Genomic DNA, 24,933 nt, shown 5'->3' with positions numbered 1-24,933 from the left:
GGAAAAGGGAAGCTGTAAGTAGCAATAACAGGAAGTAAACATTTTCCCGCTGAAGCGTTGAAACGCTGTGGATAACAAACAAGAAATACGTTGGCGCCCTAGCAACAGCACCACCGTGTCACAGAAAATTAAATGCCCCGGGTGAGGATCGAACTCAAGACCTTAAGATTATGAGACTTACGCGCTGCCTACTGCGCTACCGAGGCACGGGTGCACCGCTTGTCCTGGAAACTGGGTAAACACCTTACCCAATATTAGACGTAGAGACACTGTACTTCCTGGATAACGTGTTCTGTTGCTACACGTGCACTGCCGGCCCAGTTGATTGCGGTGCTGCTGCAGCTGTTGCAACGATAGGCAGCACTCCTTGTCGTTGAAGTTCAGTGCCTCGGAGGCACCCGGACCCAGCAACTTGTGAGGCCAGGCCGACGCTAGTCTGTAGAACATGATGCGAGCGTCCTAGTGGGGACCCGCGAGTGCTGCGTTCTCGGTCCTTCTCAAGGGAAATCCAGCTACACATTCTTGTGGATCGTGCATCTCAAGCGCTCAAGCCACGCGGCAGCATTATCGCGGGAAAAGCAAAATGATGCATCGGCCGGGAATCGAACCCGGGCCGCCCGCGTGGCAGGCGAGCATTCTACCACTGAACCACCGATGCTCGGGCCAGCGGTAACTTGACGCTGCTTGCCGAGCAGATGTCTCAAGGGAAAGTGGGACTGCCGTCAAGCGCCGTAGCATTCTGTGGAAAAGATGCTGCAGACGCTGAATCCTGCACTGCACTGCTCTGCTTAAAAATGCCGCCAGAACGCGGTCCTCTGCGTACTCTTGCGTTGCCGGCGCCCAACTCTTGCCAAAGGATGCGAAATGTGCGCGGATACGCTGTCCGAATGCGTCTGGATGTGCTCCCCTAGCCTGCCTCGAAATGCGCCTGCCAGGTACGATCACCTTCGGCCGCTGCCGACTGGCGGGAAGCCGACACAGCGCGGACGCGCGGCGCTCGCTTGTGCGGTGGTGGTGTAATGGTCAGCATAGTTGCGTTCCAAGCAGTTGATCCGGGTTCGATTCCCGGCCACCGCAGCAGGCTTTTAATTTCGCGTATGAGTACTTTTGCCACGCGCTCTTAAATTATTGTTTTTTCGCCCTCTTACTCGCTGCATACCAGCCCTTAGTGTGTCTCGACTTGTCTCGACTTTGCTCGGCTGACGCGAGAGCTGACGCTCTCAAATCGGCCTATATCAAAACGACAAGCACGAGAAACGACTGAGAGAGGTAAGGAGAGGCGAGGCGATGGACACACAGCACGCCCCCTTCATTTCACGGTGGCGTCTCCCTGACCGAATCGGGCTGTAGCTCCGAAAAGAAAGGAGAAACAAAAATAGGAAGTAAAAGTGCCAATAGCGCCCTGTGTTCCCATGCGCTCACCCGCCCAAGTACTGACAAGGGCCAAAGTTGTTACGCATCGGCAATCGGACATTTTCTTTCATTTTCTCTTTATCGGTTGAGAACCAGTGTATTCAAGATATTATGGCCATTGCCGAGTGAATGCTGTAGCGCTCCCCGACGAGTCGGGTTCGGATCCTCTATCAACTTCCACGCAGGGTGATGATCTTTTGGTCACCACACTCGCCAGCTGAAATCGGCGCCGCCTTTTCGTAGTAGGAAAAGAGTAGTGGCCCGTGGGGGGATCGAACCCACGACCTTCGCGTTATTAGCACGACGCTCTAACCAACTGAGCTAACGGGCCTCGGCAGATGCAGTTGCTCAGCCCTACGCTGGAAACAGGTGGCATGAAGCCGCACACCATTTCTATGGTCGTCGTGTGTCTGCTTCCCTAGTCTATATTCTGCTGACGGTCACGAAACAGTAGCTATATTGCGAGCAGGACGGGAAACGGCCGCTCGGACAGCTCAAACTTGTCACGATTCGTGTGGAAAAAATTCCGTTCCGGTACCGGGAATCGAACCCGGGCCTCCTGGGTGAAAGCCAGGTATCCTAGCCACTAGACCACACCGGATGTGGCCGTTTCGTTCGACCGTTCGTACGGTCGCTTGTCGCATTTCGTGTCGAGTGCCGCGTCGGCGCCCCCCTCTCTTTGCGAGCATCTGTGCACATACTGACTGGCAAGGCGCGCACCTCAAACGTCGCAGAGCAATGCTTTTGGCTTCATGCTCTGCTGGGAGAAGAGGAAAAGGGAAGCTGTAAGTAGCAATAACAGGAAGTAAACATTTTCCCGCTGAAGCGTTGAAACGCTGTGGATAACAAACAAGAAATACGTTGGCGCCCTAGCAACAGCACCACCATGTCACAGAAAATTAAATGCCCCGGGTGAGGATCGAACTCACGACCTTAAGATTATGAGACTTACGCGCTGCCTACTGCGCTACCGAGGCACGGGTGCACCGCTTGTCCTGGAAACTGGGTAAACACCTTACCCAATATTAGACGTAGAGACACTGTACTTCCTGGATAACGTGTTCTGTTGCTACACGTGCACTGCCGGCCCAGTTGATTGCGGTGCTGCTGCAGCTGTTGCAACGATAGGCAGCACTCCTTGTCGTTGAAGTTCAGTGCCTCGGAGGCACCCGGACCCAGCAACTTGTGAGGCCAGGCCGACGCTAGTCTGTAGAACATGATGCGAGCGTCCTAGTGGGGACCCGCGAGTGCTGCGTTCTCGGTCCTTCTCAAGGGAAATCCAGCTACACATTCTTGTGGATCGTGCATCTCAAGCGCTCAAGCCACGCGGCAGCATTATCGCGGGAAAAGCAAAATGATGCATCGGCCGGGAATCGAACCCGGGCCGCCCGCGTGGCAGGCGAGCATTCTACCACTGAACCACCGATGCTCGGGCCAGCGGTAACTTGACGCTGCTTGCCGAGCAGATGTCTCAAGGGAAAGTGGGACTGCCGTCAAGCGCCGTAGCATTCTGTGGAAAAGATGCTGCAGACGCTGAATCCTGCACTGCACTGCTCTGCTTAAAAATGCCGCCAGAACGCGGTCCTCTGCGTACTCTTGCGTTGCCGGCGCCCAACTCTTGCCAAAGGATGCGAAATGTGCGCGGATACGCTGTCCGAATGCGTCTGGATGTGCTCCCCTAGCCTGCCTCGAAATGCGCCTGCCAGGTACGATCACCTTCGGCCGCTGCCGACTGGCGGGAAGCCGACACAGCGCGGACGCGCGGCGCTCGCTTGTGCGGTGGTGGTGTAATGGTCAGCATAGTTGCGTTCCAAGCAGTTGATCCGGGTTCGATTCCCGGCCACCGCAGCAGGCTTTTAATTTCGCGTATGAGTACTTTTGCCACGCGCTCTTAAATTATTGTTTTTTCGCCCTCTTACTCGCTGCATACCAGCCCTTAGTGTGTCTCGACTTGTCTCGACTTTGCTCGGCTGACGCGAGAGCTGACGCTCTCAAATCGGCCTATATCAAAACGACAAGCACGAGAAACGACTGAGAGAGGTAAGGAGAGGCGAGGCGATGGACACACAGCACGCCCCCTTCATTTCACGGTGGCGTCTCCCTGACCGAATCGGGCTGTAGCTCCGAAAAGAAAGGAGAAACAAAAATAGGAAGTAAAAGTGCCAATAGCGCCCTGTGTTCCCATGCGCTCACCCGCCCAAGTACTGACAAGGGCCAAAGTTGTTACGCATCGGCAATCGGACATTTTCTTTCATTTTCTCTTTATCGGTTGAGAACCAGTGTATTCAAGATATTATGGCCATTGCCGAGTGAATGCTGTAGCGCTCCCCGACGAGTCGGGTTCGGATCCTCTATCAACTTCCACGCAGGGTGATGATCTTTTGGTCACCACACTCGCCAGCTGAAATCGGCGCCGCCTTTTCGTAGTAGGAAAAGAGTAGTGGCCCGTGGGGGGATCGAACCCACGACCTTCGCGTTATTAGCACGACGCTCTAACCAACTGAGCTAACGGGCCTCGGCAGATGCAGTTGCTCAGCCCTACGCTGGAAACAGGTGGCATGAAGCCGCACACCATTTCTATGGTCGTCGTGTGTCTGCTTCCCTAGTCTATATTCTGCTGACGGTCACGAAACAGTAGCTATATTGCGAGCAGGACGGGAAACGGCCGCTCGGACAGCTCAAACTTGTCACGATTCGTGTGGAAAAAATTCCGTTCCGGTACCGGGAATCGAACCCGGGCCTCCTGGGTGAAAGCCAGGTATCCTAGCCACTAGACCACACCGGATGTGGCCGTTTCGTTCGACCGTTCGTACGGTCGCTTGTCGCATTTCGTGTCGAGTGCCGCGTCGGCGCCCCCCTCTCTTTGCGAGCATCTGTGCACATACTGACTGGCAAGGCGCGCACCTCAAACGTCGCAGAGCAATGCTTTTGGCTTCATGCTCTGCTGGGAGAAGAGGAAAAGGGAAGCTGTAAGTAGCAATAACAGGAAGTAAACATTTTCCCGCTGAAGCGTTGAAACGCTGTGGATAACAAACAAGAAATACGTTGGCGCCCTAGCAACAGCACCACCATGTCACAGAAAATTAAATGCCCCGGGTGAGGATCGAACTCACGACCTTAAGATTATGAGACTTACGCGCTGCCTACTGCGCTACCGAGGCACGGGTGCACCGCTTGTCCTGGAAACTGGGTAAACACCTTACCCAATATTAGACGTAGAGACACTGTACTTCCTGGATAACGTGTTCTGTTGCTACACGTGCACTGCCGGCCCAGTTGATTGCGGTGCTGCTGCAGCTGTTGCAACGATAGGCAGCACTCCTTGTCGTTGAAGTTCAGTGCCTCGGAGGCACCCGGACCCAGCAACTTGTGAGGCCAGGCCGACGCTAGTCTGTAGAACATGATGCGAGCGTCCTAGTGGGGACCCGCGAGTGCTGCGTTCTCGGTCCTTCTCAAGGGAAATCCAGCTACACATTCTTGTGGATCGTGCATCTCAAGCGCTCAAGCCACGCGGCAGCATTATCGCGGGAAAAGCAAAATGATGCATCGGCCGGGAATCGAACCCGGGCCGCCCGCGTGGCAGGCGAGCATTCTACCACTGAACCACCGATGCTCGGGCCAGCGGTAACTTGACGCTGCTTGCCGAGCAGATGTCTCAAGGGAAAGTGGGACTGCCGTCAAGCGCCGTAGCATTCTGTGGAAAAGATGCTGCAGACGCTGAATCCTGCACTGCACTGCTCTGCTTAAAAATGCCGCCAGAACGCGGTCCTCTGCGTACTCTTGCGTTGCCGGCGCCCAACTCTTGCCAAAGGATGCGAAATGTGCGCGGATACGCTGTCCGAATGCGTCTGGATGTGCTCCCCTAGCCTGCCTCGAAATGCGCCTGCCAGGTACGATCACCTTCGGCCGCTGCCGACTGGCGGGAAGCCGACACAGCGCGGACGCGCGGCGCTCGCTTGTGCGGTGGTGGTGTAATGGTCAGCATAGTTGCGTTCCAAGCAGTTGATCCGGGTTCGATTCCCGGCCACCGCAGCAGGCTTTTAATTTCGCGTATGAGTACTTTTGCCACGCGCTCTTAAATTATTGTTTTTTCGCCCTCTTACTCGCTGCATACCAGCCCTTAGTGTGTCTCGACTTGTCTCGACTTTGCTCGGCTGACGCGAGAGCTGACGCTCTCAAATCGGCCTATATCAAAACGACAAGCACGAGAAACGACTGAGAGAGGTAAGGAGAGGCGAGGCGATGGACACACAGCACGCCCCCTTCATTTCACGGTGGCGTCTCCCTGACCGAATCGGGCTGTAGCTCCGAAAAGAAAGGAGAAACAAAAATAGGAAGTAAAAGTGCCAATAGCGCCCTGTGTTCCCATGCGCTCACCCGCCCAAGTACTGACAAGGGCCAAAGTTGTTACGCATCGGCAATCGGACATTTTCTTTCATTTTCTCTTTATCGGTTGAGAACCAGTGTATTCAAGATATTATGGCCATTGCCGAGTGAATGCTGTAGCGCTCCCCGACGAGTCGGGTTCGGATCCTCTATCAACTTCCACGCAGGGTGATGATCTTTTGGTCACCACACTCGCCAGCTGAAATCGGCGCCGCCTTTTCGTAGTAGGAAAAGAGTAGTGGCCCGTGGGGGGATCGAACCCACGACCTTCGCGTTATTAGCACGACGCTCTAACCAACTGAGCTAACGGGCCTCGGCAGATGCAGTTGCTCAGCCCTACGCTGGAAACAGGTGGCATGAAGCCGCACACCATTTCTATGGTCGTCGTGTGTCTGCTTCCCTAGTCTATATTCTGCTGACGGTCACGAAACAGTAGCTATATTGCGAGCAGGACGGGAAACGGCCGCTCGGACAGCTCAAACTTGTCACGATTCGTGTGGAAAAAATTCCGTTCCGGTACCGGGAATCGAACCCGGGCCTCCTGGGTGAAAGCCAGGTATCCTAGCCACTAGACCACACCGGATGTGGCCGTTTCGTTCGACCGTTCGTACGGTCGCTTGTCGCATTTCGTGTCGAGTGCCGCGTCGGCGCCCCCCTCTCTTTGCGAGCATCTGTGCACATACTGACTGGCAAGGCGCGCACCTCAAACGTCGCAGAGCAATGCTTTTGGCTTCATGCTCTGCTGGGAGAAGAGGAAAAGGGAAGCTGTAAGTAGCAATAACAGGAAGTAAACATTTTCCCGCTGAAGCGTTGAAACGCTGTGGATAACAAACAAGAAATACGTTGGCGCCCTAGCAACAGCACCACCATGTCACAGAAAATTAAATGCCCCGGGTGAGGATCGAACTCACGACCTTAAGATTATGAGACTTACGCGCTGCCTACTGCGCTACCGAGGCACGGGTGCACCGCTTGTCCTGGAAACTGGGTAAACACCTTACCCAATATTAGACGTAGAGACACTGTACTTCCTGGATAACGTGTTCTGTTGCTACACGTGCACTGCCGGCCCAGTTGATTGCGGTGCTGCTGCAGCTGTTGCAACGATAGGCAGCACTCCTTGTCGTTGAAGTTCAGTGCCTCGGAGGCACCCGGACCCAGCAACTTGTGAGGCCAGGCCGACGCTAGTCTGTAGAACATGATGCGAGCGTCCTAGTGGGGACCCGCGAGTGCTGCGTTCTCGGTCCTTCTCAAGGGAAATCCAGCTACACATTCTTGTGGATCGTGCATCTCAAGCGCTCAAGCCACGCGGCAGCATTATCGCGGGAAAAGCAAAATGATGCATCGGCCGGGAATCGAACCCGGGCCGCCCGCGTGGCAGGCGAGCATTCTACCACTGAACCACCGATGCTCGGGCCAGCGGTAACTTGACGCTGCTTGCCGAGCAGATGTCTCAAGGGAAAGTGGGACTGCCGTCAAGCGCCGTAGCATTCTGTGGAAAAGATGCTGCAGACGCTGAATCCTGCACTGCACTGCTCTGCTTAAAAATGCCGCCAGAACGCGGTCCTCTGCGTACTCTTGCGTTGCCGGCGCCCAACTCTTGCCAAAGGATGCGAAATGTGCGCGGATACGCTGTCCGAATGCGTCTGGATGTGCTCCCCTAGCCTGCCTCGAAATGCGCCTGCCAGGTACGATCACCTTCGGCCGCTGCCGACTGGCGGGAAGCCGACACAGCGCGGACGCGCGGCGCTCGCTTGTGCGGTGGTGGTGTAATGGTCAGCATAGTTGCGTTCCAAGCAGTTGATCCGGGTTCGATTCCCGGCCACCGCAGCAGGCTTTTAATTTCGCGTATGAGTACTTTTGCCACGCGCTCTTAAATTATTGTTTTTTCGCCCTCTTACTCGCTGCATACCAGCCCTTAGTGTGTCTCGACTTGTCTCGACTTTGCTCGGCTGACGCGAGAGCTGACGCTCTCAAATCGGCCTATATCAAAACGACAAGCACGAGAAACGACTGAGAGAGGTAAGGAGAGGCGAGGCGATGGACACACAGCACGCCCCCTTCATTTCACGGTGGCGTCTCCCTGACCGAATCGGGCTGTAGCTCCGAAAAGAAAGGAGAAACAAAAATAGGAAGTAAAAGTGCCAATAGCGCCCTGTGTTCCCATGCGCTCACCCGCCCAAGTACTGACAAGGGCCAAAGTTGTTACGCATCGGCAATCGGACATTTTCTTTCATTTTCTCTTTATCGGTTGAGAACCAGTGTATTCAAGATATTATGGCCATTGCCGAGTGAATGCTGTAGCGCTCCCCGACGAGTCGGGTTCGGATCCTCTATCAACTTCCACGCAGGGTGATGATCTTTTGGTCACCACACTCGCCAGCTGAAATCGGCGCCGCCTTTTCGTAGTAGGAAAAGAGTAGTGGCCCGTGGGGGGATCGAACCCACGACCTTCGCGTTATTAGCACGACGCTCTAACCAACTGAGCTAACGGGCCTCGGCAGATGCAGTTGCTCAGCCCTACGCTGGAAACAGGTGGCATGAAGCCGCACACCATTTCTATGGTCGTCGTGTGTCTGCTTCCCTAGTCTATATTCTGCTGACGGTCACGAAACAGTAGCTATATTGCGAGCAGGACGGGAAACGGCCGCTCGGACAGCTCAAACTTGTCACGATTCGTGTGGAAAAAATTCCGTTCCGGTACCGGGAATCGAACCCGGGCCTCCTGGGTGAAAGCCAGGTATCCTAGCCACTAGACCACACCGGATGTGGCCGTTTCGTTCGACCGTTCGTACGGTCGCTTGTCGCATTTCGTGTCGAGTGCCGCGTCGGCGCCCCCCTCTCTTTGCGAGCATCTGTGCACATACTGACTGGCAAGGCGCGCACCTCAAACGTCGCAGAGCAATGCTTTTGGCTTCATGCTCTGCTGGGAGAAGAGGAAAAGGGAAGCTGTAAGTAGCAATAACAGGAAGTAAACATTTTCCCGCTGAAGCGTTGAAACGCTGTGGATAACAAACAAGAAATACGTTGGCGCCCTAGCAACAGCACCACCATGTCACAGAAAATTAAATGCCCCGGGTGAGGATCGAACTCACGACCTTAAGATTATGAGACTTACGCGCTGCCTACTGCGCTACCGAGGCACGGGTGCACCGCTTGTCCTGGAAACTGGGTAAACACCTTACCCAATATTAGACGTAGAGACACTGTACTTCCTGGATAACGTGTTCTGTTGCTACACGTGCACTGCCGGCCCAGTTGATTGCGGTGCTGCTGCAGCTGTTGCAACGATAGGCAGCACTCCTTGTCGTTGAAGTTCAGTGCCTCGGAGGCACCCGGACCCAGCAACTTGTGAGGCCAGGCCGACGCTAGTCTGTAGAACATGATGCGAGCGTCCTAGTGGGGACCCGCGAGTGCTGCGTTCTCGGTCCTTCTCAAGGGAAATCCAGCTACACATTCTTGTGGATCGTGCATCTCAAGCGCTCAAGCCACGCGGCAGCATTATCGCGGGAAAAGCAAAATGATGCATCGGCCGGGAATCGAACCCGGGCCGCCCGCGTGGCAGGCGAGCATTCTACCACTGAACCACCGATGCTCGGGCCAGCGGTAACTTGACGCTGCTTGCCGAGCAGATGTCTCAAGGGAAAGTGGGACTGCCGTCAAGCGCCGTAGCATTCTGTGGAAAAGATGCTGCAGACGCTGAATCCTGCACTGCACTGCTCTGCTTAAAAATGCCGCCAGAACGCGGTCCTCTGCGTACTCTTGCGTTGCCGGCGCCCAACTCTTGCCAAAGGATGCGAAATGTGCGCGGATACGCTGTCCGAATGCGTCTGGATGTGCTCCCCTAGCCTGCCTCGAAATGCGCCTGCCAGGTACGATCACCTTCGGCCGCTGCCGACTGGCGGGAAGCCGACACAGCGCGGACGCGCGGCGCTCGCTTGTGCGGTGGTGGTGTAATGGTCAGCATAGTTGCGTTCCAAGCAGTTGATCCGGGTTCGATTCCCGGCCACCGCAGCAGGCTTTTAATTTCGCGTATGAGTACTTTTGCCACGCGCTCTTAAATTATTGTTTTTTCGCCCTCTTACTCGCTGCATACCAGCCCTTAGTGTGTCTCGACTTGTCTCGACTTTGCTCGGCTGACGCGAGAGCTGACGCTCTCAAATCGGCCTATATCAAAACGACAAGCACGAGAAACGACTGAGAGAGGTAAGGAGAGGCGAGGCGATGGACACACAGCACGCCCCCTTCATTTCACGGTGGCGTCTCCCTGACCGAATCGGGCTGTAGCTCCGAAAAGAAAGGAGAAACAAAAATAGGAAGTAAAAGTGCCAATAGCGCCCTGTGTTCCCATGCGCTCACCCGCCCAAGTACTGACAAGGGCCAAAGTTGTTACGCATCGGCAATCGGACATTTTCTTTCATTTTCTCTTTATCGGTTGAGAACCAGTGTATTCAAGATATTATGGCCATTGCCGAGTGAATGCTGTAGCGCTCCCCGACGAGTCGGGTTCGGATCCTCTATCAACTTCCACGCAGGGTGATGATCTTTTGGTCACCACACTCGCCAGCTGAAATCGGCGCCGCCTTTTCGTAGTAGGAAAAGAGTAGTGGCCCGTGGGGGGATCGAACCCACGACCTTCGCGTTATTAGCACGACGCTCTAACCAACTGAGCTAACGGGCCTCGGCAGATGCAGTTGCTCAGCCCTACGCTGGAAACAGGTGGCATGAAGCCGCACACCATTTCTATGGTCGTCGTGTGTCTGCTTCCCTAGTCTATATTCTGCTGACGGTCACGAAACAGTAGCTATATTGCGAGCAGGACGGGAAACGGCCGCTCGGACAGCTCAAACTTGTCACGATTCGTGTGGAAAAAATTCCGTTCCGGTACCGGGAATCGAACCCGGGCCTCCTGGGTGAAAGCCAGGTATCCTAGCCACTAGACCACACCGGATGTGGCCGTTTCGTTCGACCGTTCGTACGGTCGCTTGTCGCATTTCGTGTCGAGTGCCGCGTCGGCGCCCCCCTCTCTTTGCGAGCATCTGTGCACATACTGACTGGCAAGGCGCGCACCTCAAACGTCGCAGAGCAATGCTTTTGGCTTCATGCTCTGCTGGGAGAAGAGGAAAAGGGAAGCTGTAAGTAGCAATAACAGGAAGTAAACATTTTCCCGCTGAAGCGTTGAAACGCTGTGGATAACAAACAAGAAATACGTTGGCGCCCTAGCAACAGCACCACCATGTCACAGAAAATTAAATGCCCCGGGTGAGGATCGAACTCACGACCTTAAGATTATGAGACTTACGCGCTGCCTACTGCGCTACCGAGGCACGGGTGCACCGCTTGTCCTGGAAACTGGGTAAACACCTTACCCAATATTAGACGTAGAGACACTGTACTTCCTGGATAACGTGTTCTGTTGCTACACGTGCACTGCCGGCCCAGTTGATTGCGGTGCTGCTGCAGCTGTTGCAACGATAGGCAGCACTCCTTGTCGTTGAAGTTCAGTGCCTCGGAGGCACCCGGACCCAGCAACTTGTGAGGCCAGGCCGACGCTAGTCTGTAGAACATGATGCGAGCGTCCTAGTGGGGACCCGCGAGTGCTGCGTTCTCGGTCCTTCTCAAGGGAAATCCAGCTACACATTCTTGTGGATCGTGCATCTCAAGCGCTCAAGCCACGCGGCAGCATTATCGCGGGAAAAGCAAAATGATGCATCGGCCGGGAATCGAACCCGGGCCGCCCGCGTGGCAGGCGAGCATTCTACCACTGAACCACCGATGCTCGGGCCAGCGGTAACTTGACGCTGCTTGCCGAGCAGATGTCTCAAGGGAAAGTGGGACTGCCGTCAAGCGCCGTAGCATTCTGTGGAAAAGATGCTGCAGACGCTGAATCCTGCACTGCACTGCTCTGCTTAAAAATGCCGCCAGAACGCGGTCCTCTGCGTACTCTTGCGTTGCCGGCGCCCAACTCTTGCCAAAGGATGCGAAATGTGCGCGGATACGCTGTCCGAATGCGTCTGGATGTGCTCCCCTAGCCTGCCTCGAAATGCGCCTGCCAGGTACGATCACCTTCGGCCGCTGCCGACTGGCGGGAAGCCGACACAGCGCGGACGCGCGGCGCTCGCTTGTGCGGTGGTGGTGTAATGGTCAGCATAGTTGCGTTCCAAGCAGTTGATCCGGGTTCGATTCCCGGCCACCGCAGCAGGCTTTTAATTTCGCGTATGAGTACTTTTGCCACGCGCTCTTAAATTATTGTTTTTTCGCCCTCTTACTCGCTGCATACCAGCCCTTAGTGTGTCTCGACTTGTCTCGACTTTGCTCGGCTGACGCGAGAGCTGACGCTCTCAAATCGGCCTATATCAAAACGACAAGCACGAGAAACGACTGAGAGAGGTAAGGAGAGGCGAGGCGATGGACACACAGCACGCCCCCTTCATTTCACGGTGGCGTCTCCCTGACCGAATCGGGCTGTAGCTCCGAAAAGAAAGGAGAAACAAAAATAGGAAGTAAAAGTGCCAATAGCGCCCTGTGTTCCCATGCGCTCACCCGCCCAAGTACTGACAAGGGCCAAAGTTGTTACGCATCGGCAATCGGACATTTTCTTTCATTTTCTCTTTATCGGTTGAGAACCAGTGTATTCAAGATATTATGGCCATTGCCGAGTGAATGCTGTAGCGCTCCCCGACGAGTCGGGTTCGGATCCTCTATCAACTTCCACGCAGGGTGATGATCTTTTGGTCACCACACTCGCCAGCTGAAATCGGCGCCGCCTTTTCGTAGTAGGAAAAGAGTAGTGGCCCGTGGGGGGATCGAACCCACGACCTTCGCGTTATTAGCACGACGCTCTAACCAACTGAGCTAACGGGCCTCGGCAGATGCAGTTGCTCAGCCCTACGCTGGAAACAGGTGGCATGAAGCCGCACACCATTTCTATGGTCGTCGTGTGTCTGCTTCCCTAGTCTATATTCTGCTGACGGTCACGAAACAGTAGCTATATTGCGAGCAGGACGGGAAACGGCCGCTCGGACAGCTCAAACTTGTCACGATTCGTGTGGAAAAAATTCCGTTCCGGTACCGGGAATCGAACCCGGGCCTCCTGGGTGAAAGCCAGGTATCCTAGCCACTAGACCACACCGGATGTGGCCGTTTCGTTCGACCGTTCGTACGGTCGCTTGTCGCATTTCGTGTCGAGTGCCGCGTCGGCGCCCCCCTCTCTTTGCGAGCATCTGTGCACATACTGACTGGCAAGGCGCGCACCTCAAACGTCGCAGAGCAATGCTTTTGGCTTCATGCTCTGCTGGGAGAAGAGGAAAAGGGAAGCTGTAAGTAGCAATAACAGGAAGTAAACATTTTCCCGCTGAAGCGTTGAAACGCTGTGGATAACAAACAAGAAATACGTTGGCGCCCTAGCAACAGCACCACCATGTCACAGAAAATTAAATGCCCCGGGTGAGGATCGAACTCACGACCTTAAGATTATGAGACTTACGCGCTGCCTACTGCGCTACCGAGGCACGGGTGCACCGCTTGTCCTGGAAACTGGGTAAACACCTTACCCAATATTAGACGTAGAGACACTGTACTTCCTGGATAACGTGTTCTGTTGCTACACGTGCACTGCCGGCCCAGTTGATTGCGGTGCTGCTGCAGCTGTTGCAACGATAGGCAGCACTCCTTGTCGTTGAAGTTCAGTGCCTCGGAGGCACCCGGACCCAGCAACTTGTGAGGCCAGGCCGACGCTAGTCTGTAGAACATGATGCGAGCGTCCTAGTGGGGACCCGCGAGTGCTGCGTTCTCGGTCCTTCTCAAGGGAAATCCAGCTACACATTCTTGTGGATCGTGCATCTCAAGCGCTCAAGCCACGCGGCAGCATTATCGCGGGAAAAGCAAAATGATGCATCGGCCGGGAATCGAACCCGGGCCGCCCGCGTGGCAGGCGAGCATTCTACCACTGAACCACCGATGCTCGGGCCAGCGGTAACTTGACGCTGCTTGCCGAGCAGATGTCTCAAGGGAAAGTGGGACTGCCGTCAAGCGCCGTAGCATTCTGTGGAAAAGATGCTGCAGACGCTGAATCCTGCACTGCACTGCTCTGCTTAAAAATGCCGCCAGAACGCGGTCCTCTGCGTACTCTTGCGTTGCCGGCGCCCAACTCTTGCCAAAGGATGCGAAATGTGCGCGGATACGCTGTCCGAATGCGTCTGGATGTGCTCCCCTAGCCTGCCTCGAAATGCGCCTGCCAGGTACGATCACCTTCGGCCGCTGCCGACTGGCGGGAAGCCGACACAGCGCGGACGCGCGGCGCTCGCTTGTGCGGTGGTGGTGTAATGGTCAGCATAGTTGCGTTCCAAGCAGTTGATCCGGGTTCGATTCCCGGCCACCGCAGCAGGCTTTTAATTTCGCGTATGAGTACTTTTGCCACGCGCTCTTAAATTATTGTTTTTTCGCCCTCTTACTCGCTGCATACCAGCCCTTAGTGTGTCTCGACTTGTCTCGACTTTGCTCGGCTGACGCGAGAGCTGACGCTCTCAAATCGGCCTATATCAAAACGACAAGCACGAGAAACGACTGAGAGAGGTAAGGAGAGGCGAGGCGATGGACACACAGCACGCCCCCTTCATTTCACGGTGGCGTCTCCCTGACCGAATCGGGCTGTAGCTCCGAAAGAAAGGAGAAACAAAAATAGGAAGTAAAAGTGCCAATAGCGCCCTGTGTTCCCATGCGCTCACCCGCCCAAGTACTGACAAGGGCCAAAGTTGTTACGCATCGGCAATCGGACATTTTCTTTCATTTTCTCTTTATCGGTTGAGAACCAGTGTATTCAAGATATTATGGCCATTGCCGAGTGAATGCTGTAGCGCTCCCCGACGAGTCGGGTTCGGATCCTCTATCAACTTCCACGCAGGGTGATGATCTTTTGGTCACCACACTCGCCAGCTGAAATCGGCGCCGCCTTTTCGTAGTAGGAAAAGAGTAGTGGCCCGTGGGGGGATCGAACCCACGACCTTCGCGTTATTAGCACGACGCTCTAACCAACTGAGCTAACGGGCCTCGGCAGATGCAGTTGCTCAGCCCTACGCTGGAAACAGGTGGCATGAAGCCGCACACCATTTCTATGGTCGTCGTGTGTCTGCTTCCCTAGTCTATATTCTGCTGACGGTCACGAAACAGTAGCTATATTGCGAGCAGGACGGGAAACGGCCGCTCGGACAGCTCAAACTTGTCACGATTCGTGTGGAAAAAATTCCGTTCCGGTACCGGGAATCGAACCCGGGCCTCCTGGGTGAAAGCCAGGTATCCTAGCCACTAGACCACACCGGATGTGGCCGTTTCGTTCGACCGTTCGTACGGTCGCTTGTCGCATTTCGTGTCGAGTGCCGCGTCGGCGCCCCCCTCTCTTTGCGAGCATCTGTGCACATACTGACTGGCAAGGCGCGCACCTCAAACGTCGCAGAGCAATGCTTTTGGCTTCATGCTCTGCTGGGAGAAGAGGAAAAGGGAAGCTGTAAGTAGCAATAACAGGAAGTAAACATTTTCCCGCTGAAGCGTTGAAACGCTGTGGATAACAAACAAGAAATACGTTGGCGCCCTAGCAACAGCACCACCATGTCACAGAAAATTAAATGCCCCGGGTGAGGATCGAACTCACGACCTTAAGATTATGAGACTTACGCGCTGCCTACTGCGCTACCGAGGCACGGGTGCACCGCTTGTCCTGGAAACTGGGTAAACACCTTACCCAATATTAGACGTAGAGACACTGTACTTCCTGGATAACGTGTTCTGTTGCTACACGTGCACTGCCGGCCCAGTTGATTGCGGTGCTGCTGCAGCTGTTGCAACGATAGGCAGCACTCCTTGTCGTTGAAGTTCAGTGCCTCGGAGGCACCCGGACCCAGCAACTTGTGAGGCCAGGCCGACGCTAGTCTGTAGAACATGATGCGAGCGTCCTAGTGGGGACCCGCGAGTGCTGCGTTCTCGGTCCTTCTCAAGGGAAATCCAGCTACACATTCTTGTGGATCGTGCATCTCAAGCGCTCAAGCCACGCGGCAGCATTATCGCGGGAAAAGCAAAATGATGCATCGGCCGGGAATCGAACCCGGGCCGCCCGCGTGGCAGGCGAGCATTCTACCACTGAACCACCGATGCTCGGGCCAGCGGTAACTTGACGCTGCTTGCCGAGCAGATGTCTCAAGGGAAAGTGGGACTGCCGTCAAGCGCCGTAGCATTCTGTGGAAAAGATGCTGCAGACGCTGAATCCTGCACTGCACTGCTCTGCTTAAAAATGCCGCCAGAACGCGGTCCTCTGCGTACTCTTGCGTTGCCGGCGCCCAACTCTTGCCAAAGGATGCGAAATGTGCGCGGATACGCTGTCCGAATGCGTCTGGATGTGCTCCCCTAGCCTGCCTCGAAATGCGCCTGCCAGGTACGATCACCTTCGGCCGCTGCCGACTGGCGGGAAGCCGACACAGCGCGGACGCGCGGCGCTCGCTTGTGCGGTGGTGGTGTAATGGTCAGCATAGTTGCGTTCCAAGCAGTTGATCCGGGTTCGATTCCCGGCCACCGCAGCAGGCTTTTAATTTCGCGTATGAGTACTTTTGCCACGCGCTCTTAAATTATTGTTTTTTCGCCCTCTTACTCGCTGCATACCAGCCCTTAGTGTGTCTCGACTTGTCTCGACTTTGCTCGGCTGACGCGAGAGCTGACGCTCTCAAATCGGCCTATATCAAAACGACAAGCACGAGAAACGACTGAGAGAGGTAAGGAGAGGCGAGGCGATGGACACACAGCACGCCCCCTTCATTTCACGGTGGCGTCTCCCTGACCGAATCGGGCTGTAGCTCCGAAAAGAAAGGAGAAACAAAAATAGGAAGTAAAAGTGCCAATAGCGCCCTGTGTTCCCATGCGCTCACCCGCCCAAGTACTGACAAGGGCCAAAGTTGTTACGCATCGGCAATCGGACATTTTCTTTCATTTTCTCTTTATCGGTTGAGAACCAGTGTATTCAAGATATTATGGCCATTGCCGAGTGAATGCTGTAGCGCTCCCCGACGAGTCGGGTTCGGATCCTCTATCAACTTCCACGCAGGGTGATGATCTTTTGGTCACCACACTCGCCAGCTGAAATCGGCGCCGCCTTTTCGTAGTAGGAAAAGAGTAGTGGCCCGTGGGGGGATCGAACCCACGACCTTCGCGTTATTAGCACGACGCTCTAACCAACTGAGCTAACGGGCCTCGGCAGATGCAGTTGCTCAGCCCTACGCTGGAAACAGGTGGCATGAAGCCGCACACCATTTCTATGGTCGTCGTGTGTCTGCTTCCCTAGTCTATATTCTGCTGACGGTCACGAAACAGTAGCTATATTGCGAGCAGGACGGGAAACGGCCGCTCGGACAGCTCAAACTTGTCACGATTCGTGTGGAAAAAAATTCCGTTCCGGTACCGGGAATCGAACCCGGGCCTCCTGGGTGAAAGCCAGGTATCCTAGCCACTAGACCACACCGGATGTGGCCGTTTCGTTCGACCGTTCGTACGGTCGCTTGTCGCATTTCGTGTCGAGTGCCGCGTCGGCGCCCCCCTCTCTTTGCGAGCATCTGTGCACATACTGACTGGCAAGGCGCGCACCTCAAACGTCGCAGAGCAATGCTTTTGGCTTCATGCTCTGCTGGGAGAAGAGGAAAAGGGAAGCTGTAAGTAGCAATAACAGGAAGTAAACATTTTCCCGCTGAAGCGTTGAAACGCTGTGGATAACAAACAAGAAATACGTTGGCGCCCTAGCAACAGCACCACCATGTCACAGAAAATTAAATGCCCCGGGTGAGGATCGAACTCACGACCTTAAGATTATGAGACTTACGCGCTGCCTACTGCGCTACCGAGGCACGGGTGCACCGCTTGTCCTGGAAACTGGGTAAACACCTTACCCAATATTAGACGTAGAGACACTGTACTTCCTGGATAACGTGTTCTGTTGCTACACGTGCACTGCCGGCCCAGTTGATTGCGGTGCTGCTGCAGCTGTTGCAACGATAGGCAGCACTCCTTGTCGTTGAAGTTCAGTGCCTCGGAGGCACCCGGACCCAGCAACTTGTGAGGCCAGGCCGACGCTAGTCTGTAGAACATGATGCGAGCGTCCTAGTGGGGACCCGCGAGTGCTGCGTTCTCGGTCCTTCTCAAGGGAAATCCAGCTACACATTCTTGTGGATCGTGCATCTCAAGCGCTCAAGCCACGCGGCAGCATTATCGCGGGAAAAGCAAAATGATGCATCGGCCGGGAATCGAACCCGGGCCGCCCGCGTGGCAGGCGAGCATTCTACCACTGAACCACCGATGCTCGGGCCAGCGGTAACTTGACGCTGCTTGCCGAGCAGATGTCTCAAGGGAAAGTGGGACTGCCGTCAAGCGCCGTAGCATTCTGTGGAAAAGATGCTGCAGACGCTGAATCCTGCACTGCACTGCTCTGCTTAAAAATGCCGCCAGAACGCGGTCCTCTGCGTACTCTTGCGTTGCCGGCGCCCAACTCTTGCCAAAGGATGCGAAATGTGCGCGGATACGCTGTCCGAATGCGTCTGGATGTGCTCCCCTAGCCTGCCTCGAAATGCGCCTGCCAGGTACGATCACCTTCGGCCGCTGCCGACTGGCGGGAAGCCGACACAGCGCGGACGCGCGGCGCTCGCTTGTGCGGTGGTGGTGTAATGGTCAGCATAGTTGCGTTCCAAGCAGTTGATCCGGGTTCGATTCCCGGCCACCGCAGCAGGCTTTTAATTTCGCGTATGAGTACTTTTGCCACGCGCTCTTAAATTATTGTTTTTTCGCCCTCTTACTCGCTGCATACCAGCCCTTAGTGTGTCTCGACTTGTCTCGACTTTGCTCGGCTGACGCGAGAGCTGACGCTCTCAAATCGGCCTATATCAAAACGACAAGCACGAGAAACGACTGAGAGAGGTAAGGAGAGGCGAGGCGATGGACACACAGCACGCCCCCTTCATTTCACGGTGGCGTCTCCCTGACCGAATCGGGCTGTAGCTCCGAAAAGAAAGGAGAAACAAAAATAGGAAGTAAAAGTGCCAATAGCGCCCTGTGTTCCCATGCGCTCACCCGCCCAAGTACTGACAAGGGCCAAAGTTGTTACGCATCGGCAATCGGACATTTTCTTTCATTTTCTCTTTATCGGTTGAGAACCAGTGTATTCAAGATATTATGGCCATTGCCGAGTGAATGCTGTAGCGCTCCCCGACGAGTCGGGTTCGGATCCTCTATCAACTTCCACGCAGGGTGATGATCTTTTGGTCACCACACTCGCCAGCTGAAATCGGCGCCGCCTTTTCGTAGTAGGAAAAGAGTAGTGGCCCGTGGGGGATCGAACCCACGACCTTCGCGTTATTAGCACGACGCTCTAACCAACTGAGCTAACGGGCCTCGGCAGATGCAGTTGCTCAGCCCTACGCTGGAAACAGGTGGCATGAAGCCGCACACCATTTCTATGGTCGTCGTGTGTCTGCTTCCCTAGTCTATATTCTGCTGACGGTCACGAAACAGTAGCTATATTGCGAGCAGGACGGGAAACGGCCGCTCGGACAGCTCAAACTTGTCACGATTCGTGTGGAAAAAATTCCGTTCCGGTACCGGGAATCGAACCCGGGCCTCCTGGGTGAAAGCCAGGTATCCTAGCCACTAGACCACACCGGATGTGGCCGTTTCGTTCGACCGTTCGTACGGTCGCTTGTCGCATTTCGTGTCGAGTGCCGCGTCGGCGCCCCCCTCTCTTTGCGAGCATCTGTGCACATACTGACTGGCAAGGCGCGCACCTCAAACGTCGCAGAGCAATGCTTTTGGCTTCATGCTCTGCTGGGAGAAGAGGAAAAGGGAAGCTGTAAGTAGCAATAACAGGAAGTAAACATTTTCCCGCTGAAGCGTTGAAACGCTGTGGATAACAAACAAGAAATACGTTGGCGCCCTAGCAACAGCACCACCATGTCACAGAAAATTAAATGCCCCGGGTGAGGATCGAACTCACGACCTTAAGATTATGAGACTTACGCGCTGCCTACTGCGCTACCGAGGCACGGGTGCACCGCTTGTCCTGGAAACTGGGTAAACACCTTACCCAATATTAGACGTAGAGACACTGTACTTCCTGGATAACGTGTTCTGTTGCTACACGTGCACTGCCGGCCCAGTTGATTGCGGTGCTGCTGCAGCTGTTGCAACGATAGGCAGCACTCCTTGTCGTTGAAGTTCAGTGCCTCGGAGGCACCCGGACCCAGCAACTTGTGAGGCCAGGCCGACGCTAGTCTGTAGAACATGATGCGAGCGTCCTAGTGGGGACCCGCGAGTGCTGCGTTCTCGGTCCTTCTCAAGGGAAATCCAGCTACACATTCTTGTGGATCGTGCATCTCAAGCGCTCAAGCCACGCGGCAGCATTATCGCGGGAAAAGCAAAATGATGCATCGGCCGGGAATCGAACCCGGGCCGCCCGCGTGGCAGGCGAGCATTCTACCACTGAACCACCGATGCTCGGGCCAGCGGTAACTTGACGCTGCTTGCCGAGCAGATGTCTCAAGGGAAAGTGGGACTGCCGTCAAGCGCCGTAGCATTCTGTGGAAAAGATGCTGCAGACGCTGAATCCTGCACTGCACTGCTCTGCTTAAAAATGCCGCCAGAACGCGGTCCTCTGCGTACTCTTGCGTTGCCGGCGCCCAACTCTTGCCAAAGGATGCGAAATGTGCGCGGATACGCTGTCCGAATGCGTCTGGATGTGCTCCCCTAGCCTGCCTCGAAATGCGCCTGCCAGGTACGATCACCTTCGGCCGCTGCCGACTGGCGGGAAGCCGACACAGCGCGGACGCGCGGCGCTCGCTTGTGCGGTGGTGGTGTAATGGTCAGCATAGTTGCGTTCCAAGCAGTTGATCCGGGTTCGATTCCCGGCCACCGCAGCAGGCTTTTAATTTCGCGTATGAGTACTTTTGCCACGCGCTCTTAAATTATTGTTTTTTCGCCCTCTTACTCGCTGCATACCAGCCCTTAGTGTGTCTCGACTTTGCTCGGCTGACGCGAGAGCTGACGCTCTCAAATCGGCCTATATCAAAACGACAAGCACGAGAAACGACTGAGAGAGGTAAGGAGAGGCGAGGCGATGGACACACAGCACGCCCCCTTCATTTCACGGTGGCGTCTCCCTGACCGAATCGGGCTGTAGCTCCGAAAAGAAAGGAGAAACAAAAATAGGAAGTAAAAGTGCCAATAGCGCCCTGTGTTCCCATGCGCTCACCCGCCCAAGTACTGACAAGGGCCAAAGTTGTTACGCATCGGCAATCGGACATTTTCTTTCATTTTCTCTTTATCGGTTGAGAACCAGTGTATTCAAGATATATTATGGCCATTGCCGAGTGAATGCTGTAGCGCTCCCCGACGAGTCGGGTTCGGATCCTCTATCAACTTCCACGCAGGGTGATGATCTTTTGGTCACCACACTCGCCAGCTGAAATCGGCGCCGCCTTTTCGTAGTAGGAAAAGAGTAGTGGCCCGTGGGGGGATCGAACCCACGACCTTCGCGTTATTAGCACGACGCTCTAACCAACTGAGCTAACGGGCCTCGGCAGATGCAGTTGCTCAGCCCTACGCTGGAAACAGGTGGCATGAAGCCGCACACCATTTCTATGGTCGTCGTGTGTCTGCTTCCCTAGTCTATATTCTGCTGACGGTCACGAAACAGTAGCTATATTGCGAGCAGGACGGGAAACGGCCGCTCGGACAGCTCAAACTTGTCACGATTCGTGTGGAAAAAATTCCGTTCCGGTACCGGGAATCGAACCCGGGCCTCCTGGGTGAAAGCCAGGTATCCTAGCCACTAGACCACACCGGATGTGGCCGTTTCGTTCGACCGTTCGTACGGTCGCTTGTCGCATTTCGTGTCGAGTGCCGCGTCGGCGCCCCCCTCTCTTTGCGAGCATCTGTGCACATACTGACTGGCAAGGCGCGCACCTCAAACGTCGCAGAGCAATGCTTTTGGCTTCATGCTCTGCTGGGAGAAGAGGAAAAGGGAAGCTGTAAGTAGCAATAACAGGAAGTAAACATTTTCCCGCTGAAGCGTTGAAACGCTGTGGATAACAAACAAGAAATACGTTGGCGCCCTAGCAACAGCACCACCATGTCACAGAAAATTAAATGCCCCGGGTGAGGATCGAACTCACGACCTTAAGATTATGAGACTTACGCGCTGCCTACTGCGCTACCGAGGCACGGGTGCACCGCTTGTCCTGGAAACTGGGTAAACACCTTACCCAATATTAGACGTAGAGACACTGTACTTCCTGGATAACGTGTTCTGTTGCTACACGTGCACTGCCGGCCCAGTTGATTGCGGTGCTGCTGCAGCTGTTGCAACGATAGGCAGCACTCCTTGTCGTTGAAGTTCAGTGCCTCGGAGGCACCCGGACCCAGCAACTTGTGAGGCCAGGCCGACGCTAGTCTGTAGAACATGATGCGAGCGTCCTAGTGGGGACCCGCGAGTGCTGCGTTCTCGGTCCTTCTCAAGGGAAATCCAGCTACACATTCTTGTGGATCGTGCATCTCAAGCGCTCAAGCCACGCGGCAGCATTATCGCGGGAAAAGCAAAATGATGCATCGGCCGGGAATCGAACCCGGGCCGCCCGCGTGGCAGGCGAGCATTCTACCACTGAACCACCGATGCTCGGGCCAGCGGTAACTTGACGCTGCTTGCCGAGCAGATGTCTCAAGGGAAAGTGGGACTGCCGTCAAGCGCCGTAGCATTCTGTGGAAAAGATGCTGCAGACGCTGAATCCTGCACTGCACTGCTCTGCTTAAAAATGCCGCCAGAACGCGGTCCTCTGCGTACTCTTGCGTTGCCGGCGCCCAACTCTTGCCAAAGGATGCGAAATGTGCGCGGATACGCTGTCCGAATGCGTCTGGATGTGCTCCCCTAGCCTGCCTCGAAATGCGCCTGCCAGGTACGATCACCTTCGGCCGCTGCCGACTGGCGGGAAGCCGACACAGCGCGGACGCGCGGCGCTCGCTTGTGCGGTGGTGGTGTAATGGTCAGCATAGTTGCGTTCCAAGCAGTTGATCCGGGTTCGATTCCCGGCCACCGCAGCAGGCTTTTAATTTCGCGTATGAGTACTTTTGCCACGCGCTCTTAAATTATTGTTTTTTCGCCCTCTTACTCGCTGCATACCAGCCCTTAGTGTGTCTCGACTTGTCTCGACTTTGCTCGGCTGACGCGAGAGCTGACGCTCTCAAATCGGCCTATATCAAAACGACAAGCACGAGAAACGACTGAGAGAGGTAAGGAGAGGCGAGGCGATGGACACACAGCACGCCCCCTTCATTTCACGGTGGCGTCTCCCTGACCGAATCGGGCTGTAGCTCCGAAAAGAAAGGAGAAACAAAAATAGGAAGTAAAAGTGCCAATAGCGCCCTGTGTTCCCATGCGCTCACCCGCCCAAGTACTGACAAGGGCCAAAGTTGTTACGCATCGGCAATCGGACATTTTCTTTCATTTTCTCTTTATCGGTTGAGAACCAGTGTATTCAAGATATTATGGCCATTGCCGAGTGAATGCTGTAGCGCTCCCCGACGAGTCGGGTTCGGATCCTCTATCAACTTCCACGCAGGGTGATGATCTTTTGGTCACCACACTCGCCAGCTGAAATCGGCGCCGCCTTTTCGTAGTAGGAAAAGAGTAGTGGCCCGTGGGGGGATCGAACCCACGACCTTCGCGTTATTAGCACGACGCTCTAACCAACTGAGCTAACGGGCCTCGGCAGATGCAGTTGCTCAGCCCTACGCTGGAAACAGGTGGCATGAAGCCGCACACCATTTCTATGGTCGTCGTGTGTCTGCTTCCCTAGTCTATATTCTGCTGACGGTCACGAAACAGTAGCTATATTGCGAGCAGGACGGGAAACGGCCGCTCGGACAGCTCAAACTTGTCACGATTCGTGTGGAAAAAATTCCGTTCCGGTACCGGAATCGAACCCGGGCCTCCTGGGTGAAAGCCAGGTATCCTAGCCACTAGACCACACCGGATGTGGCCGTTTCGTTCGACCGTTCGTACGGTCGCTTGTCGCATTTCGTGTCGAGTGCCGCGTCGGCGCCCCCCTCTCTTTGCGAGCATCTGTGCACATACTGACTGGCAAGGCGCGCACCTCAAACGTCGCAGAGCAATGCTTTTGGCTTCATGCTCTGCTGGGAGAAGAGGAAAAGGGAAGCTGTAAGTAGCAATAACAGGAAGTAAACATTTTCCCGCTGAAGCGTTGAAACGCTGTGGATAACAAACAAGAAATACGTTGGCGCCCTAGCAACAGCACCACCATGTCACAGAAAATTAAATGCCCCGGGTGAGGATCGAACTCACGACCTTAAGATTATGAGACTTACGCGCTGCCTACTGCGCTACCGAGGCACGGGTGCACCGCTTGTCCTGGAAACTGGGTAAACACCTTACCCAATATTAGACGTAGAGACACTGTACTTCCTGGATAACGTGTTCTGTTGCTACACGTGCACTGCCGGCCCAGTTGATTGCGGTGCTGCTGCAGCTGTTGCAACGATAGGCAGCACTCCTTGTCGTTGAAGTTCAGTGCCTCGGAGGCACCCGGACCCAGCAACTTGTGAGGCCAGGCCGACGCTAGTCTGTAGAACATGATGCGAGCGTCCTAGTGGGGACCCGCGAGTGCTGCGTTCTCGGTCCTTCTCAAGGGAAATCCAGCTACACATTCTTGTGGATCGTGCATCTCAAGCGCTCAAGCCACGCGGCAGCATTATCGCGGGAAAAGCAAAATGATGCATCGGCCGGGAATCGAACCCGGGCCGCCCGCGTGGCAGGCGAGCATTCTACCACTGAACCACCGATGCTCGGGCCAGCGGTAACTTGACGCTGCTTGCCGAGCAGATGTCTCAAGGGAAAGTGGGACTGCCGTCAAGCGCCGTAGCATTCTGTGGAAAAGATGCTGCAGACGCTGAATCCTGCACTGCACTGCTCTGCTTAAAAATGCCGCCAGAACGCGGTCCTCTGCGTACTCTTGCGTTGCCGGCGCCCAACTCTTGCCAAAGGATGCGAAATGTGCGCGGATACGCTGTCCGAATGCGTCTGGATGTGCTCCCCTAGCCTGCCTC

The 24,933-nt window shown here is 55.1% G+C and overlaps 57 non-coding genes across 57 annotated transcripts; 11 read left to right on the top strand and 46 right to left on the bottom strand.

The window, feature by feature from the left end:
• Positions 1-133: 133 nt before the first annotated feature.
• Positions 134-206, bottom strand: Trnam-cau. The gene has a single exon. It is a non-coding gene; the product is annotated as a tRNA-Met (tRNA).
• Positions 207-587: 381 nt separating this feature from the next.
• Trnag-gcc lies at positions 588-658 on the bottom strand. The gene has a single exon. It is a non-coding gene; the product is annotated as a tRNA-Gly (tRNA).
• Positions 659-1,005: 347 nt separating this feature from the next.
• Positions 1,006-1,077, top strand: Trnag-ucc. The gene has a single exon. It is a non-coding gene; the product is annotated as a tRNA-Gly (tRNA).
• A 593-nt stretch (positions 1,078-1,670) lies between these two features.
• On the bottom strand, positions 1,671-1,744 carry Trnai-aau. The gene has a single exon. It is a non-coding gene; the product is annotated as a tRNA-Ile (tRNA).
• Positions 1,745-1,942: 198 nt separating this feature from the next.
• On the bottom strand, positions 1,943-2,014 carry Trnae-uuc. The gene has a single exon. It is a non-coding gene; the product is annotated as a tRNA-Glu (tRNA).
• Positions 2,015-2,317: 303 nt separating this feature from the next.
• Positions 2,318-2,390, bottom strand: Trnam-cau. The gene has a single exon. It is a non-coding gene; the product is annotated as a tRNA-Met (tRNA).
• Positions 2,391-2,771: 381 nt separating this feature from the next.
• On the bottom strand, positions 2,772-2,842 carry Trnag-gcc. The gene has a single exon. It is a non-coding gene; the product is annotated as a tRNA-Gly (tRNA).
• A 347-nt stretch (positions 2,843-3,189) lies between these two features.
• On the top strand, positions 3,190-3,261 carry Trnag-ucc. The gene has a single exon. It is a non-coding gene; the product is annotated as a tRNA-Gly (tRNA).
• A 593-nt stretch (positions 3,262-3,854) lies between these two features.
• Trnai-aau lies at positions 3,855-3,928 on the bottom strand. The gene has a single exon. It is a non-coding gene; the product is annotated as a tRNA-Ile (tRNA).
• Positions 3,929-4,126: 198 nt separating this feature from the next.
• Trnae-uuc lies at positions 4,127-4,198 on the bottom strand. Its single transcript has one exon. It is a non-coding gene; the product is annotated as a tRNA-Glu (tRNA).
• A 303-nt stretch (positions 4,199-4,501) lies between these two features.
• On the bottom strand, positions 4,502-4,574 carry Trnam-cau. Its single transcript has one exon. It is a non-coding gene; the product is annotated as a tRNA-Met (tRNA).
• Positions 4,575-4,955: 381 nt separating this feature from the next.
• Positions 4,956-5,026, bottom strand: Trnag-gcc. Its single transcript has one exon. It is a non-coding gene; the product is annotated as a tRNA-Gly (tRNA).
• A 347-nt stretch (positions 5,027-5,373) lies between these two features.
• On the top strand, positions 5,374-5,445 carry Trnag-ucc. The gene has a single exon. It is a non-coding gene; the product is annotated as a tRNA-Gly (tRNA).
• A 593-nt stretch (positions 5,446-6,038) lies between these two features.
• On the bottom strand, positions 6,039-6,112 carry Trnai-aau. The gene has a single exon. It is a non-coding gene; the product is annotated as a tRNA-Ile (tRNA).
• A 198-nt stretch (positions 6,113-6,310) lies between these two features.
• Trnae-uuc lies at positions 6,311-6,382 on the bottom strand. Its single transcript has one exon. It is a non-coding gene; the product is annotated as a tRNA-Glu (tRNA).
• Positions 6,383-6,685: 303 nt separating this feature from the next.
• On the bottom strand, positions 6,686-6,758 carry Trnam-cau. The gene has a single exon. It is a non-coding gene; the product is annotated as a tRNA-Met (tRNA).
• A 381-nt stretch (positions 6,759-7,139) lies between these two features.
• Positions 7,140-7,210, bottom strand: Trnag-gcc. The gene has a single exon. It is a non-coding gene; the product is annotated as a tRNA-Gly (tRNA).
• Positions 7,211-7,557: 347 nt separating this feature from the next.
• Trnag-ucc lies at positions 7,558-7,629 on the top strand. Its single transcript has one exon. It is a non-coding gene; the product is annotated as a tRNA-Gly (tRNA).
• A 593-nt stretch (positions 7,630-8,222) lies between these two features.
• Positions 8,223-8,296, bottom strand: Trnai-aau. The gene has a single exon. It is a non-coding gene; the product is annotated as a tRNA-Ile (tRNA).
• Positions 8,297-8,494: 198 nt separating this feature from the next.
• Trnae-uuc lies at positions 8,495-8,566 on the bottom strand. Its single transcript has one exon. It is a non-coding gene; the product is annotated as a tRNA-Glu (tRNA).
• Positions 8,567-8,869: 303 nt separating this feature from the next.
• On the bottom strand, positions 8,870-8,942 carry Trnam-cau. The gene has a single exon. It is a non-coding gene; the product is annotated as a tRNA-Met (tRNA).
• A 381-nt stretch (positions 8,943-9,323) lies between these two features.
• On the bottom strand, positions 9,324-9,394 carry Trnag-gcc. The gene has a single exon. It is a non-coding gene; the product is annotated as a tRNA-Gly (tRNA).
• Positions 9,395-9,741: 347 nt separating this feature from the next.
• Trnag-ucc lies at positions 9,742-9,813 on the top strand. Its single transcript has one exon. It is a non-coding gene; the product is annotated as a tRNA-Gly (tRNA).
• A 593-nt stretch (positions 9,814-10,406) lies between these two features.
• On the bottom strand, positions 10,407-10,480 carry Trnai-aau. Its single transcript has one exon. It is a non-coding gene; the product is annotated as a tRNA-Ile (tRNA).
• A 198-nt stretch (positions 10,481-10,678) lies between these two features.
• Trnae-uuc lies at positions 10,679-10,750 on the bottom strand. Its single transcript has one exon. It is a non-coding gene; the product is annotated as a tRNA-Glu (tRNA).
• Positions 10,751-11,053: 303 nt separating this feature from the next.
• On the bottom strand, positions 11,054-11,126 carry Trnam-cau. The gene has a single exon. It is a non-coding gene; the product is annotated as a tRNA-Met (tRNA).
• A 381-nt stretch (positions 11,127-11,507) lies between these two features.
• Trnag-gcc lies at positions 11,508-11,578 on the bottom strand. The gene has a single exon. It is a non-coding gene; the product is annotated as a tRNA-Gly (tRNA).
• A 347-nt stretch (positions 11,579-11,925) lies between these two features.
• On the top strand, positions 11,926-11,997 carry Trnag-ucc. Its single transcript has one exon. It is a non-coding gene; the product is annotated as a tRNA-Gly (tRNA).
• Positions 11,998-12,590: 593 nt separating this feature from the next.
• Positions 12,591-12,664, bottom strand: Trnai-aau. The gene has a single exon. It is a non-coding gene; the product is annotated as a tRNA-Ile (tRNA).
• Positions 12,665-12,862: 198 nt separating this feature from the next.
• Trnae-uuc lies at positions 12,863-12,934 on the bottom strand. The gene has a single exon. It is a non-coding gene; the product is annotated as a tRNA-Glu (tRNA).
• Positions 12,935-13,237: 303 nt separating this feature from the next.
• Positions 13,238-13,310, bottom strand: Trnam-cau. The gene has a single exon. It is a non-coding gene; the product is annotated as a tRNA-Met (tRNA).
• Positions 13,311-13,691: 381 nt separating this feature from the next.
• On the bottom strand, positions 13,692-13,762 carry Trnag-gcc. The gene has a single exon. It is a non-coding gene; the product is annotated as a tRNA-Gly (tRNA).
• A 347-nt stretch (positions 13,763-14,109) lies between these two features.
• Positions 14,110-14,181, top strand: Trnag-ucc. The gene has a single exon. It is a non-coding gene; the product is annotated as a tRNA-Gly (tRNA).
• A 592-nt stretch (positions 14,182-14,773) lies between these two features.
• Positions 14,774-14,847, bottom strand: Trnai-aau. Its single transcript has one exon. It is a non-coding gene; the product is annotated as a tRNA-Ile (tRNA).
• Positions 14,848-15,045: 198 nt separating this feature from the next.
• On the bottom strand, positions 15,046-15,117 carry Trnae-uuc. The gene has a single exon. It is a non-coding gene; the product is annotated as a tRNA-Glu (tRNA).
• Positions 15,118-15,420: 303 nt separating this feature from the next.
• Positions 15,421-15,493, bottom strand: Trnam-cau. The gene has a single exon. It is a non-coding gene; the product is annotated as a tRNA-Met (tRNA).
• A 381-nt stretch (positions 15,494-15,874) lies between these two features.
• Trnag-gcc lies at positions 15,875-15,945 on the bottom strand. Its single transcript has one exon. It is a non-coding gene; the product is annotated as a tRNA-Gly (tRNA).
• A 347-nt stretch (positions 15,946-16,292) lies between these two features.
• Positions 16,293-16,364, top strand: Trnag-ucc. Its single transcript has one exon. It is a non-coding gene; the product is annotated as a tRNA-Gly (tRNA).
• Positions 16,365-16,957: 593 nt separating this feature from the next.
• Positions 16,958-17,031, bottom strand: Trnai-aau. Its single transcript has one exon. It is a non-coding gene; the product is annotated as a tRNA-Ile (tRNA).
• A 199-nt stretch (positions 17,032-17,230) lies between these two features.
• On the bottom strand, positions 17,231-17,302 carry Trnae-uuc. Its single transcript has one exon. It is a non-coding gene; the product is annotated as a tRNA-Glu (tRNA).
• A 303-nt stretch (positions 17,303-17,605) lies between these two features.
• Positions 17,606-17,678, bottom strand: Trnam-cau. The gene has a single exon. It is a non-coding gene; the product is annotated as a tRNA-Met (tRNA).
• Positions 17,679-18,059: 381 nt separating this feature from the next.
• Trnag-gcc lies at positions 18,060-18,130 on the bottom strand. Its single transcript has one exon. It is a non-coding gene; the product is annotated as a tRNA-Gly (tRNA).
• Positions 18,131-18,477: 347 nt separating this feature from the next.
• Trnag-ucc lies at positions 18,478-18,549 on the top strand. Its single transcript has one exon. It is a non-coding gene; the product is annotated as a tRNA-Gly (tRNA).
• A 593-nt stretch (positions 18,550-19,142) lies between these two features.
• On the bottom strand, positions 19,143-19,215 carry Trnai-aau. Its single transcript has one exon. It is a non-coding gene; the product is annotated as a tRNA-Ile (tRNA).
• A 198-nt stretch (positions 19,216-19,413) lies between these two features.
• Trnae-uuc lies at positions 19,414-19,485 on the bottom strand. The gene has a single exon. It is a non-coding gene; the product is annotated as a tRNA-Glu (tRNA).
• A 303-nt stretch (positions 19,486-19,788) lies between these two features.
• On the bottom strand, positions 19,789-19,861 carry Trnam-cau. Its single transcript has one exon. It is a non-coding gene; the product is annotated as a tRNA-Met (tRNA).
• A 381-nt stretch (positions 19,862-20,242) lies between these two features.
• Trnag-gcc lies at positions 20,243-20,313 on the bottom strand. Its single transcript has one exon. It is a non-coding gene; the product is annotated as a tRNA-Gly (tRNA).
• Positions 20,314-20,660: 347 nt separating this feature from the next.
• On the top strand, positions 20,661-20,732 carry Trnag-ucc. Its single transcript has one exon. It is a non-coding gene; the product is annotated as a tRNA-Gly (tRNA).
• Positions 20,733-21,317: 585 nt separating this feature from the next.
• Trnai-aau lies at positions 21,318-21,391 on the bottom strand. Its single transcript has one exon. It is a non-coding gene; the product is annotated as a tRNA-Ile (tRNA).
• Positions 21,392-21,589: 198 nt separating this feature from the next.
• On the bottom strand, positions 21,590-21,661 carry Trnae-uuc. Its single transcript has one exon. It is a non-coding gene; the product is annotated as a tRNA-Glu (tRNA).
• A 303-nt stretch (positions 21,662-21,964) lies between these two features.
• Positions 21,965-22,037, bottom strand: Trnam-cau. The gene has a single exon. It is a non-coding gene; the product is annotated as a tRNA-Met (tRNA).
• Positions 22,038-22,418: 381 nt separating this feature from the next.
• Trnag-gcc lies at positions 22,419-22,489 on the bottom strand. The gene has a single exon. It is a non-coding gene; the product is annotated as a tRNA-Gly (tRNA).
• Positions 22,490-22,836: 347 nt separating this feature from the next.
• Trnag-ucc lies at positions 22,837-22,908 on the top strand. Its single transcript has one exon. It is a non-coding gene; the product is annotated as a tRNA-Gly (tRNA).
• Positions 22,909-23,501: 593 nt separating this feature from the next.
• Trnai-aau lies at positions 23,502-23,575 on the bottom strand. The gene has a single exon. It is a non-coding gene; the product is annotated as a tRNA-Ile (tRNA).
• A 198-nt stretch (positions 23,576-23,773) lies between these two features.
• Trnae-uuc lies at positions 23,774-23,844 on the bottom strand. Its single transcript has one exon. It is a non-coding gene; the product is annotated as a tRNA-Glu (tRNA).
• A 303-nt stretch (positions 23,845-24,147) lies between these two features.
• Trnam-cau lies at positions 24,148-24,220 on the bottom strand. Its single transcript has one exon. It is a non-coding gene; the product is annotated as a tRNA-Met (tRNA).
• Positions 24,221-24,601: 381 nt separating this feature from the next.
• Trnag-gcc lies at positions 24,602-24,672 on the bottom strand. The gene has a single exon. It is a non-coding gene; the product is annotated as a tRNA-Gly (tRNA).
• Between the last annotated feature and the right edge of the window lie 261 nt (positions 24,673-24,933).

The sequence above is a fragment of the Schistocerca piceifrons genome, unplaced genomic scaffold (assembly GCF_021461385.2).
Source record: "Schistocerca piceifrons isolate TAMUIC-IGC-003096 unplaced genomic scaffold, iqSchPice1.1 HiC_scaffold_383, whole genome shotgun sequence".
NCBI lineage: Eukaryota > Metazoa > Arthropoda > Insecta > Orthoptera > Acrididae > Schistocerca > Schistocerca piceifrons.
This window is presented reverse-complemented; position numbering and strand designations above follow the sequence as displayed.